The following is a 12333-nucleotide window of genomic DNA, read 5'->3' on the forward strand; positions in this document are numbered from 1 at the left end:
ACCAGCTATGTTTATCAGCTCAGAAGCATTTTATTTTATTTTTTTTGTCACTGAAAACCTACACGTAAGACTCTCTAGTTCAAATGTTATTTCCATCTTAACAGCTGAACATGCAACCTGGAGACCCAGCAGATACACAGACACCTAAAAATCTTGATAGGCAAATCACTTAGAAATGCACTAAATTGAATGCTTTTGTAACAAATTCCAGCATCTGTCAGAAATAAACATTTCCTTATCTTTTAGTTTATGCACAAAAGAAGATAAAAATATTTAGAGCAGACAGAAGTATGAGCCTACAGCATGTGCTATGGGAGTCCTAAACCTGAACAGCTGAAGGACCATCCCAAAGGGAGCAACCCAAGGAACCCTTCCATCGTACAGCAGATGAAGAGGAAAAACAGATGGGACTTACTCACATAAAGGGAGCATACCAAGTGTCCTGAGAGACACTCGGAACAGTCACACACTTTAGAAAAATCCCTGCGTTATATTTCAGAAAGTGGATTTTTTATTTCTAAGACAGTCCCTGTTCCAGTGTCCAGCATATAGCCTAAGAAGCATGACGTAGTCAGGTAATTAATACTGGGGAATTAAATTCTTGAGGAGATACTCTATGTTCTTAGGACTGCAGCATCTCCTGCATATTAGGTGTGGAGAGCGGGTCATCTTGAAAACTTTACTGCTCCCTCTGTAGTTGCATGTAGGAAGCTATCAAGGAACTTCACCCTTGCAGAGGGAGTCAGCAGCAACCAAAATGAAGTGGTCTCAGAGTACCATCTGGCTACTGGAAGGGCAAAACTTCACTGACCCACTCCTCTGAAGAAAACAGTAAAGCTCTTAATCTTACTCCTGAAAATGCAGGTGAGCCACTTTTACCAAGGCACTGGGATTTCTCTCACTACAGGTAAAGCAGGTCAGCCTCACCTGAAGCCAGTCAGAAGCTATGGCCCCAGGTCAAGTAGTGAAGATGCAGAACAATAATTCTCGTCTGAATTACATGAGCAGCACTTGGCCGACACCAAATGCTAGTCAGCTGCATCTCATGCAGAGTGAGGTCCCTGAAAAACCACAGCAATGACCAGCTAAGTGACACCAGAGCGTGAGATACATCCAGATGAATGAACTTGTGACTGTGAATGAAGCTCAACTGAACTTCCTCTCTGCCCTGTGCAGAACTCTACTTGAAGGGCTGTCACCTTAGGTCAGAAAAGGAAAAGAAGGGGAAGTTTGCCTTTTCAACTTAAGGACAACGGAAATCATAATTCCTTCTTACTGCATGTGTCTGCTTCCTGGCTGGAGGAACAAAGCTCCTGGAATCTAAACCAGAGGAAATGCATTTGCCAATATAAACCTCACAAAAACAGGTAAGTACGGACTCTTGAACTTGCTAGCCCTCATTCTATGCTATTCTTCAGTATTGATTAGGTTTTGCTGCTTCCATATGCTATTTGGTCAGGAATTTATTTTTTTTTTTAAAGGAGGGAAAATTCATCTTCATACGTAAACTGTACTTGTTGGTTAATTTGTGCTGGCACCCAGGCAGCTGCCTGGCTCTCACAGCTGAGCACTGAATCTCCCAGAATGTAACTTGTAAGTAGTTCCCCTTATCGACTGGGGAAGAGTCAACGCTCCCATTTATTCAACAAAAGCTGGTCTGTCTGTAAAAGCATGGAAGTACTACAGATCTAATGTTATATACTACCTTCAGTTGGGTTCCTAAAAGTCTGGTTTTGTCATAAGTCTCTGGCAGTGCACCTTGGAAATTCCAAATCAAAGTTCCTCTTAATTTATTACAAAAGTAAAAAATCAAAGCCCTTGCAAAGTCCAACAGAAAGTCTTCTTAATTCTGTTCAAGTGACAGGCTTTTCCCTCACTTTATCTACTGTGTGAAGTTTCTTTTTTATGACATTCTTTTTCAACCTCATGGAAAAAAAAAATGTCTTGAAGTTATTACTCCTTTAATCAGAGTACTTGATTTGCAATAAGGTCATATACAGTGTCTTACAATTCCTGGAGAACCACACAGCTCTGAAGTGGATACTGAAACAGTATTAGTGTCTGTTTCCACTTATCCCATTCTAAAGTTCCTTTTTACTTAAGCTGCAGCTGGCTAGCTTGGCATAAAACGTCTTACTCATGGCGCTCATCAGTGTTTTCAGCCAAATACTGAAGGTGGGGTACAGTTAGCAAGGTTGGCATTCTGTGAAGTACTCTAGGCTAAAAATCAAAATTTAGCTACTAATCTGGGGTTCATCTTTTATTTTCCTCCCACATAACACCTAACATCAGTCACTTTGTACCAAAAACTATTTATGTGCTTAAAGCTAAACATGGTCTCAAGGAACTTGCTGTTTGGCACCCGTAATTTTTTTTGCACTGTGACTACAAGACACATTTACACCATATTGCCTGTAGTTTTCCCTCGGTAACTCCCTCTCTTGGACCTCACAGAACGATATGCATGCAGAATTTACCCAGGCAACAAAAACAATGAATCCAGCTCCATATGCTTTATATGCGAATCAAGGAACACGTACGTGCAGTTGGACACTTATGTTTGCGTGGATCTCCACTGGAAATGTGTTGGATACATGCCTCCAAAATCCTTACAGAAAAGGGGGTTTTAGAAAAAAACACAGGTTGCATGGGGCTGCAGTCTAGGTCATCATATCATTGTGTTAGTTGCAGTTCTTTCATTACTATCTCATAAAAGTTTCTTCAGGAAGACTACCTAATTTGCTATGTCCATACTTGGCATACTAAATTGAGTGCCATAACGAATATACTCTTAATCTCTGTTTCTTTTCGGACTGTGAACTTAGGACCACTGAACTGCTTCTCCAGATGTGCAGAAGATGAAAAGGAAACTTATAGGCAGTGTAAACTACACAGCAATCTAGATATGAAAGGGTCAACAAATCAAAGAGTATTGAAAGCAATTGCTCTAAACGAATAAATGGTCAAAGATCACAAAAGCTAGATGTCCACTCTTACAACAGGGTTTTGCAAGAAGGCTCTCCACACAAGGTGAAATTAACAGTTTATATTCCTATTGAGACATAAGAATTCTAACATTTTATTTTTAAATTAAAACCACGCCTTTCTATCCTAAAGCTGATGTTCTTAGTTTCACTTTTTTTAGAAAGCACAAAAGAGATTAGACTAAATGTAATTTGCATTTAGTTTTGCAGACACTTAGATCCTACCAAAAGGTAGGAATATAATAAATAAATAATAATATAATTATTATTATATAAATAATAAATAGATTTCTAGCTTCTCACGCTGCTCTCAGAGATTTGGGAGAATGTTCATTTTTGCAAATACTAAACACAAATGCACAAAATTTCTTTTATGGTTTACAGGCAACACAAAACAAAGAAAACAAGACCTGAAGCATTATCAACTTTGTTTCCAAGATTTTGTTCTTAAAAAGAATTGAATTACATTTTTCAAAATATGTTGTCACTTTGAGTTAAAAACAATATTAAACATGTATTTCAAAATGTTTTAATTATTCTCTTATTCATCTTAGATGACAATCTGATTAATCTGGATGGTCTCAATTAACATTTTTGGACTATAGCATTTTTTTAAAGCAATATCCTGAACATTTTTTAAATCCACCTTGAGTTGTGCGTGTGAAACCGCATGTTCATAACGGCGCGTTCTGCACAGCTGGTGTACAGAGATGAATTGCTCTGTGTGAAACCCATGCTGTTTATAGCACAGTTCCTCAGATTAAGATATACAGAAGAAGTCATTAACAAGACAGCAGTTGCCAGTGATTCCCGCACTAGCATAACCCTCTCTACCATTTGCAGGACATCTGGAGCAGCATCTGAATTCAAAAGCATTTAAATATGCTTGTGGAAACAAATGAAAGCTCTGGAGTGTGATTTGTTTCTATTTCATTCCAAATTCATACTGCTGAACCTTTTACAGAAAGCAAGAGAGCTAAACTGAGAGAAACCTGAAATCACACATGCCTTCTGACCAAAACAGCATTAGGGTGCTATTTGGTCTCCTGGCAGAAGTGGACAAGGTCCTGGTCTGAGGATGAGTGCTGTGTATCCCTGCCTGCTGAGAAGAGAGCATGTGCATGGCCCAGGACCTCACCAGCAGTGTCAGGGGGTGACATCTCTCAACACTTCTCCCTGCCCACCTGCGGATCACAAAGTTGGGTGGGCTTGCTCCGCAGGCAGCCATTGTGGCACTTCAGCAGTGTGGTTAAGTTGTGGGCAAAATCACAAAAGCTCTTGGAGCAAATGGCTTCAGAAACGAGGCATGTTTGTAAAGAATAAAGAACCCTTCTCGTTCTCTGTGTCACCTTAATTGTGTGGCCTGGCTGGGTAAACCTAGGCAGCTAAGAGGTTCACAGCAGAAGCATTTCCCCTATTCTTGGGTGTAAAATAGGACTTTCTGAACACTGCATCAAGTACTGCAAGCTGGTGCTCTTTAACAAGCTGCATATACAGTACAAAATCTGTAAATGCCCATTTGCTATTTCACACAGTGCTAATATTAGGTTTAACCAAGGCAAACTGGAAAATCCATTAAGCAGTATAAAACAGTGACTACAGTTTGAAATAAATCTTCATAAGTCTCCAAAAAAGCACATACAATTATCAGGTTGTAAAAGAGGTTGAAATGCTATAGGTGTTGATATTTCTTCGGAGAGGGTAGGTTTATAGACATGCTTAAATGTGTATTCGCTGGAAGACTCCCCAGAGGAGATAGCGGTAGAACAGAAGATCCCCTTCCTTCCAGTTTTGCTGTTATGCTCATCCATACAATAGTGGTTGATCCCTGGCTTGTAGATGACACGCATACCTTTTCTGTATGAAAATTAAACATCTGGGAAGAAGAGGAGGCAAGTTCTTTGCCACATAGAAACTGATTTTCCGTGATAAAACTGACAAATACATTAGCTAATCTTCTTGGCAGATAAATATAAAGGGATTATATACAGAGAGATCTTCGATGATCAGCTGGTTCAATGATAGGTATGAGGTAATTCAGAGATACTAGACTGTCACTTAATTTAGCTCATCTGGTGCATAAATCTCCACTGCATCCCTCTCTGAGAGTGCTGAAAAGGGATATAAAAGGTGAATTAGGAGTTTCTGCTGTTAGCACATATCTTTGTGGCCTTATATAGTATCTTTGTAAAGAATATAAAATTTTTATCCTGTGCCCTGACCTCTCCAACTGCAAGTGGTAATATATACTCATATTTCCAAGTAGTTTAATCTGGAAAGTATAATGCAGCACCAGTGCCTGTTCTGGCCTTTGATCATCTTCTCTTGAATCCTTGCCAGTGGGCATACATGATGTGAAAACAATCGAACATATGAAAGGAAATAAGGGAAAACATCAGAAAAGCAGAGCGCTTAGCTTTCAGATCTTGGACTTATCATCCGAGCCCTGGTTAAAACCATAAAGGACTTGCACTATAATCTTGGACTCTGCACTCTAATTCATTGCATATCTGAAGATATTTGAAGCCAATAGCCCAGTGTGTATGTTTGTTTGTTTGTTTATTTTTAAGGGGATTGACAGCAAAGCACAGGTTTCAGACCCACCACAAACCAAAGCATATTAATTTGTATACCCTTTTCTCAGGATTCCCAAACCAGAAATAGAAAGGCTGCAGAAACAACTGCAATTTTCCCCTTTTCTACAAAAGGAGATGTAGGGGTAGAATAGTGTGTCCAAGCATTCAGATAAGAGAGTGGCAGAGCTGACTTTGAATGTCTGTTTTTCTGACTGCTCCTATGTCTTTCTGCTTCCTCAAAGGTTGCCACTGGTACACTCAGCTCTTTCAGGTCCCCTTTCCACATGCCTAGCAGTGGTGCTCCAGGAGCCAGTTTCTGTGCATGTGCTGTCCTACCCATCTGTAGCCGTGCCCATCGTTATGGTATTGGGTAGATGCTGATGCCTATACTTGCTGTCACCATTTTTATCACAGTACGAAGGCAACAGCAGTTAAGATACACAATTTGCACGCATACTGTCTATCTGTGATTTCTCCTACAGAATCTGAAGTGAATTTCATGGATTTGTTTTTGACGAAGACAGCAGTGCTGCAAAGATCAGACTTGTTCAGGTCTCTCTGTCTTCATCTATAGTGTCTTGACTACTACATGGAGGTTTGTTTGTCATTGTGTCCAGCAGGCATCTTACTGATGTCTCTATAGATCACAGACAAGAAAAATACAATGCGACCTTGATAAATTCCTCAGCTACATAACCTTTTTGGCAATTCTCATTTGCAAGTGGAAAAAATCATAACCTAAATCAACATGCTACCATTGCTGATGTTCTCAGCAGGCCACCCAGTGGAAATCAATGAAAACGGTTGAATAGTTAAGCTCATTACTCCACTTTATTCCTAGTTTATGTGTGAACTGTTCTCACGTACCACCTTCCCTGACCGTGTCCCTTCCTCAGGATGACAGCTACAGCATCTCACTTTCCACTGATGGTGAAGGATGGTAAGATGCCAACTTTCCAAATGTCTGCAATAGCTTCTGCGTGTGGTCCTGGGGCATGACAACAAGGAAGCTGATTTGGTAATTCGTCAATTCTGAGGCAGAAGATGAGGCTACACAGAGAACTGATGTTCAGCCCTCTTTTTTGATGAAACATGTTTTCTTCTGACAGAGTGGGCCCTTTACCTGTCACCAGTCAACTGAAAGATCAGACATACCATGTCCCTCGAGCACCTAGTCATTCCTCATCTACAAGACCTTTTCCCTAAAATTATTTGAATCCACTTGCTATCTTTTGTTCTTTGAAACTGCTCCTCTCTGGACCACCCACTGCCCTTTAGAAAATGGCATTTATCCAATAACATGCTGAGAAAACTTTTCAAGTGCTGGCTTTTCTTCATCTATAGCCGCCCAGATCCTGTTCTTTCACCTACTAAAGCCACTGGCGAAACTCCATATGAATTCAATGGAAGCAGAATCAGGTCGCTGATGAATAACTGCCTTTCTTCCACCAAAAACCAACATCAAACACAGAGTTGGTAACTGTGTGGGCCGGTTATTTTTCTCTATTGTACTTTTTCTCTATAAGAATACTGCAAAAGTATTGTAACCGTATAATGCTGTACGTGTCTCTAACACTATTTTTTGATTCTTACATGAAGTACTTGGCCTCTGCCATTTTCTCTCTTTTGATTTCAGGTTCACATGCCAACAACCACTTGCAGGAGAAAAAAGGACTGACTCTCCTGGCCAAATGAAAAAGTACATTCCTGATATGGCATCCAGCTGAGAACTTGAATAGGAAGTAATATACCCAACAGGCATCCTGTATCTCCCTCCAACCCATCATCCACCAATTTTCTGTTCTCTCAACGCTCTCAGAGACTAAGGATCAGCAGTTCCTTTACAGGCTGAGCTTGCTCCAAGATATTTTATTACCTTAACTGTTTGTTTATACCAGTAGTTGCTGAACACAACCCTACAAAGGCATGGATGAAGAGAGAGGAAAAGGTTTCAATTCAATAAGCTGGCCTGAATCTCAGCCTAAAACGTGTGCTGAACTGTTTTATGAATTACAGCTTTGTGAAGAGTCTCTGCATCCTTTTGTCTTAGTGCACTGCTTGGTTGCTTTTCTTCACCCAGTTCTGCTTGGTTAATGTCAGGTGCTGCTCTGCCCACCAGAACTTCCCTGCTGTTGGCCTCTCAAGTAACAGCCTTTCCCTGTGATCCCTCTCCCTTGTCCTGCTGCAACAGCAGACGTTCCTGATGCGGGATGAATGCAGCACTCCTTGCAGGAACATGTGTTCATGACACGCCTACAGCCTCCAGGAAGACTTGCTGGCCTCTCTGTGCAGTTAGACTTGTATTTTGCTAGAGCTGGCAAACTTTGCTGGAAAGGGGAATAAAAACAGTCATATAGGCTCAGTGTTGCATACTATCAAAATAGCCGTCAAAGTAAACTCTAGCAGTGAACGTAAGCCATGATAGTTACGGCCTGTGCTGTGAGCCTCCACCAAAACACAGAGACTCAGGATCTGGGAGTTCTTCTTGATCTCTCATAGAGCCAGCCAGCTAAAAAAAAAGGGAAGCATGAATACTGTCATGAAAGGTTTTGGAATGCCTTTAATCATTGCAAACTGCATTAATTATGGAGACAAAAATCAAGCTGGCTTACCTAAATGTCATTATGCAAAATCTAAAAATATGACAAAAGGTAGACTGACATTCCTGTCATCTTGTTTAATCACACGTAAGTCTTTTATTTACCAATGAATCCCCATGGATGTTTAATGATGTCAAGGGCACATTTTAATGGGAACTAAGATTATCCAGCCAATACTTGTGAATTTGCAATATTGAGTAATTCTCAGTGTTGATTTTTATTAGTAACATCCTGTTACAAAACAGATAGCAGATCTGTCTGTGTTCTACCCATTTTTATCTTAGGCCAAAACTATTTTCATTTATTCCTTGTCCAAATGAAGTGGACTATTCAGTCAGAAAAGGTACCATTACCACTCCCCGCACACATCAGCCACATTTAAGTATACTTATATAGAAGAGAATTACTTTTTTATGTTGTCATAAGTCAAAGAGAGTAAGAATACTTGGGTTTTATTGTTTTAATTATTACTTTATTTTATTGTAATTATTATTTTAAATGACTTTTATTTTGCAAAATAATCACCCTATGGGGTAATTTGGATTTTGGCTAAAAACCCCACCTGGGTTTCTAATAAAGTACAGAACTAAACAACCCCTGAATTTAAAACAACAACTAGACTTCAAGATTTCAAGAAAATTCCAATTCTGACAGCCATTGTGTGTCCTAGGACCATTTTGGTGCAATACTCCGTTCAGGCATTAACAGATCTAAAGTTTGTGAACCCAGAGATTTTAAAAATGAGTTCAGTAATGACTCACAAAGAACTCAAAAAAAAATTGTCTTTTTGATTAAGGTCAGCTTCACAGACAGCCAACTTGGCATCCCTAATAACTAAGCTTACCAAAAAGCCTGTGGGGATATAACGGCATGGCAGGTCACATCTCTGGCCACAGGCCACCAGAGATGAGGCACTGCATCACAAGACTTGCAAAATGTTAGATGTCTTTGTTAGACCTACAATCTCTGTGAAATGCTGTGCAGGTATCAGCTCTCAGTTTCCTTTCTTCAGAAGCTTTGATAATTCAACCATATATTCTCCTTAGACTGACCACATTCCTATTTTGACTTCTTCAGTGTTAACAGGCAAGACATTTTTTGAAAATCTCATCATAATTATTATTTGCCTTTTTTCCATTTCACCAGTCACATTCCCCCAGGAGACCCAGAAAGAATCTTACCCTACAGTCATAACTAGAACAAAAATAATTGCACTTTTATCAGGACTTCTTCATAGAGGGAAAAATCCTCTTTCATGGATTCTTTGACATCTAAGAAAAACTTCCAGCTGCCTCAAGCAGCCCAGGACCTCACCTTTGTTTTATGTAGAGAAGACAGGTGTTTGTGAGAGGCTATGAAAAAGCCTGTAAGAATGACAGAGAAAGAATAGTTTGATCACTGAGAAAACATGATGGAGCATTAGAAGCCTGAACTGGCTTCCCTCATGACAGAGGGGTATCAGCCACACTGTGGGCACTCAAGCAATATCAATAGCAGCGCCAAAGGATATGGGATAATGAGGAACAGGAATATATGCTTTTCTGTGCTTCAAAATGAGGCAAGAGTTTCCAAAACAAATGTTTCAAAGGCAGAAATGCCCATGCAAACCACTGATGTATAACTCAGCAAGCCAAATGATAAATAACTATCTGGGAACTTGCTCTGAGGTGTTTATTTCTCTACAAGCAGTGGACCTTTTTTGCTTTTTAATATCATATTCAAAAACTAAATTCACGTGCTTAAAATTTACTTTAGAATTGGACAACTACCTCAACAGAGCTGATTCCATGATGCTTACTGGGAGTACATCGCGAACTGTGACAGCAACATCAGCTGAGCATCCTCACAGACTCCACATGCATCAGGACTGCAAGAGCTATTTTCATTTTAGTCCTCCAAGTCCCTCTGCACGTTGTCTTTCCTCCAGAGAGAAAATGGCAGAAATTGCAATTCAAGCAGAAAGGCACAGATCCTGAAGAGTAGTTAGAGCAGTGAAATCCCACTGTGGTACCTGCATGTTTCTAAAGCGTTTTTTTTGTAGGACTGATATCTATGAACATGGTGGTTTTACACAGCCATGGCTACAAAAAGAACTTTTTGCTCACACAAATGGCACTCCATCACATCATTATAAGGGAAAATGAATGGGGTATGTGACTGGCAGGGTAAGGGAAAGAAACAGCTGGATGTCATATACCGAGATGTAAAACGCCTGGACCACACTACTGAAGGCATAAAGTCATTTCAACAGGACCACATCCTATCAGCCTCTAAGTCTCTGCCAGACACCACAAAGGAATTAATAACATTATAAACTAAGATAGCAAAAAACACAAACCACACTCCTTGCAGTGTTTTGATCCTCAAGAACTTAATGACAGACTATTTCTTTTAAAATGGGGTCCCTGTTAGTATGTTAATGTGACTTGAACAACTTTTATACAGTACGATGATGCAAATAAAACTCAAGAATAGATATTAGCACTCAGAAAAATATGGAAGAAGTATAGATATTAGCTAGTCATGGAATGTGAAGAAGTTGGCTACTCCATTTCAGTACTTCAAAAAGTAACTGCAACACTCCATTAGAGAGGTGTGCGAGAGGAGCATCAGAACTACACAAAGGACTTAAGTTTATTATTGGTGAGTAAGCAGCAGTGGTTTCCAGCATGATTTTATCAGCCTGCACAGAGGAGACCAAACGCTGAATTCTGATGAATTCAGAATGAATTCTTGAATTATATTTACAACGGACTATGGATTCAACAAGGCCAGCACTATTTGTCTGTTCACAGATTACACATACCTTCAACGTCATGAAATAGGTTAAGCAAACTAATGTTGACCCATAGTTTGGTCACAGTATTTGAAATAACTAGTGCTTTACATTTTCATTCCTCCTGCTGTGAAGGTTGTATGAGTCACATGGCTTCAGCTTGCTGCCTGAGCAGATAACCCTGTTTTAAATGAACATGTGGAAGTGGGCTTCTGAATGCGTCTGGTACGAATTTTGATACACATCTATGTCTGCAATTCATGACATTGTTCAGCACTGTCTCTGCAAAATTTCTTGCTTTGTCTGAATAGTGGTGAAAAAGTAATAGGGGGCATCATGACTTCTGTGTAAAATTTTGGATTTTGTTTAAACAAATATTCAAGATACTTTTTGCACACAACCTGCCTACTTCTACTCCCAATGAAGTTTGGTTCCAGTGGAATTAGTACAAATAACCACCTTAGAATTCCACTTTTTAAACACTCTCTAACCTCTCTTATCCAAATTCTTCTATGATGTGCTTTCATCTTTCAAGAAATTATAAACCTACACAGACATGCCCCTAAACAGATTTACAAGCAGAGTTTCTATGTGAAACACATTGTTTGCCTTTTTACTTAATTAACAGAGTTACACTACGTGAGCAAAATAAGATATCTTTCACCATCACATGAAATAGCTTTCCTTTACTTAGAATTATTTTTACATACCATGCTTAATTTCACTGTGACTGTTTAATATCAAAGTGTTTAGGGAAAAGAATACATTCTTATAAAATATAGCTGAGCATTCTATAAAAATGATATAAAACAATGATAGGTATGATGCTACATAATTATATAACACAATGTAATATTATTTTCAATAAAAAAAAATAAGTTAGTATTATTTGGGATATTTGTACTGGCTTCTTCAAATCAACCCAAAATCAAGGGTTAGCTCTCTGTAATTACTACTGACCACTACTGGTTGGTGGATCTTCTTACTTCCACTCAAATTGTAAAAAAGCTAGTGAGTAGGGATGAGTAAATAATTGCTATTCGATTGGCAGAAATAAAAATAAATATTAGACTGAACCAATTTGTTCTGTTTTGTTTACTTTCTTTTCTGGAAAAAAATATTTTCCTACACATAGAACATTTCATTTGACTACTGACAGGATGCTGCATTCTGGGACAGTTGTGCAAAAAGCAAAGGAAGAGCAAATGGGAGAATATGCTCCTTTTTTGTCTCAGAGTCCCAAAGCCTCCTCATGGGGCTTGTCTACATTCCTCAAGTCTAGTCATTCATCTCCACTTATCTCTTCTTGTTGAATGCCAAAATGTAAATTGAGCATTTAATTTGACCTACCAAAAAATGTAATTTATTCACATTGGGCAGGAAAAAGAAAACTCTGT

The 12333-nt window shown here is 39.2% G+C and overlaps 1 long non-coding RNA gene across 1 annotated transcript; it reads left to right on the top strand.

Moving 5' to 3' along the window:
* The first annotated feature begins 275 nt into the window (after positions 1 to 275).
* On the top strand, positions 276 to 12008 carry LOC121064089. Its single transcript, XR_005816326.1, has 2 exons — positions 276 to 1367; positions 6043 to 12008. It is a non-coding gene; the product is annotated as an uncharacterized LOC121064089 (long non-coding RNA).
* Positions 12009 to 12333: the final 325 nt, after the last annotated feature.

This window comes from Cygnus olor, chromosome 1 (assembly GCF_009769625.2).
Source record: "Cygnus olor isolate bCygOlo1 chromosome 1, bCygOlo1.pri.v2, whole genome shotgun sequence".
In the NCBI taxonomy this organism is placed as follows: Eukaryota; Metazoa; Chordata; class Aves; order Anseriformes; family Anatidae; genus Cygnus; species Cygnus olor.